Source organism: Suncus etruscus, chromosome X (genome assembly GCF_024139225.1).
Source record: "Suncus etruscus isolate mSunEtr1 chromosome X, mSunEtr1.pri.cur, whole genome shotgun sequence".
NCBI classification, from domain to species: domain Eukaryota; kingdom Metazoa; phylum Chordata; class Mammalia; order Eulipotyphla; family Soricidae; genus Suncus; species Suncus etruscus.
The window spans coordinates 128,238,292-128,240,076 of NC_064868.1; positions in this window are offsets into that span (position 1 = coordinate 128,238,292).

Here is a 1,785-nt window from a genome sequence, read left to right on the forward strand (position 1 = left end):
TTCTTCTTCTCTCCTTCTCTCTCTTCCATTTATTATCTTTTAGACACTATAGTTTGCAAAATTATGAGTGAAGGGGTGTCATGAATATCAGTTTATCTCCTTTCAGCACCCAGTTATTGTCCAGAGTGATGATTTCAAATGTGGTCCTTTCTCTGCCCTAACTTCACTCCCCTGCATTTATGGCAAGTTTCCATGTATTGGTCCTCAGTGCCCTTGTCTCTAATGCCTCTGGATATTTTACCATACTTTTTTTGTTTGGGGGCTACACAGACAGCGCTCAGATGTTACTCCTGGCTCTGCACTCAGAAATCATTCCCAGCAGGCTTTGGGGACCATATGGGATGCCAGAGCTCTAACCCAAGTCTGTCCCAGATTGGCATATGCAAGCCAAATGCCCCACCAACGTGCTAACATTCTGACACCCCATACTATCTTATTTATTTTATATTAAATTTTTATTTAAGCACTGTGATTACAAACATGATTGTAGTTGGGCTTCAGTCATACTATCTTTTTTAATATTCCACAAATGAGTTCAATCATTCTATGTCTATTCCTCTCCCTTTAACTCACTTTGCTTGGCGTAATATTCTCCATCTCTCTATAAAGAAACATTATGAGTACATCTGCACATTGTTTTCTTGGCAGATGTAGCAAAGCTTCTTTGTCAACTCATCTAATCTCACTTACTTTGGTTGTTTCTAGATTCTGGCTATTATGAGCATGTAATTCTGCAATGAACATAGGAATACAAAATGCTTTCTGTACTCTTGTTTTTGGGCTACTAGGTTATATTCCTAGGAGTACAATTGCTGGATCATATAAATGTTCAATTTCTATAATTTTTAGAAATATCTTTATGGTTTTCCAAGAAGGCTGCATCAGTCTACATTCCCACCAGCTGTAAGAGTACCTTTCTCCCCACATCCATGCCAGCACTATTTGTTATTATTTTTGAAATGTGCCAGTCTCTTGGTGTGAGGTAATTCCTCATTGTGGATTTGATTTATGTCTCCCCGATGATTATTGATGTGGAGCATTTTTCATGTGACTTCTGTAGCAAGTCAGCCCCTGAAGAGGTTGACTGATGGTGGGATGGAGGATGAGGCCTTTTTCTTCCAGCTCGGAGCACGCGTCTGCCACCCGGTCTAGCCCACGGTTCTGAGGTCAAACGGCGGGTAAACAGCTCGCAGACAGTCAGGCTTGTGGAAATATTCGCTTTATTCGATGGACAAAACTGAAGTCCAAAGACTCAGCTTCCGTTCCAGCCAGAAAAAGCCCCCGCCTTCCACAGACCCTTGTTTTTATCCCCCAGAGTCAGGTACCACCCAATGGTGGGATCAGATACCAACCAATGGTGGAAGCAGAATCAGGTCCGACCCTAGGGTGGGGGCAGAATGCCAGGTCACACCCTAGGGTAGGGCACAATCACCTAATCAGTTTAGGGTCAGTAACATAATAATCCCCCAAAATATTTACATACACACAACTACTGCCATTTGTATTTCTTCCTTGAGAAAATGACTGTTCTTTTTGTTTCCACATTTTTGCATGGGGTTATATTCTTTCTTCCTAAGCTCTATCAGTGTCAAAGATATTAACCACATATTATATGGGTATTGCGTAAAAAAAATTTCTCCCACTCAGTGGGTGGTGTTTGTATCCTAGTCTCCATTTCCTTTAAATGGAGTAATTTCTTAGTTTAATGTAGTCCTATTTCTTTATTTTTATTTTGACTTGCTTGGCAAGTGGAGTTTCATCCTGGAAGAAACCTTTAGTTTAAAT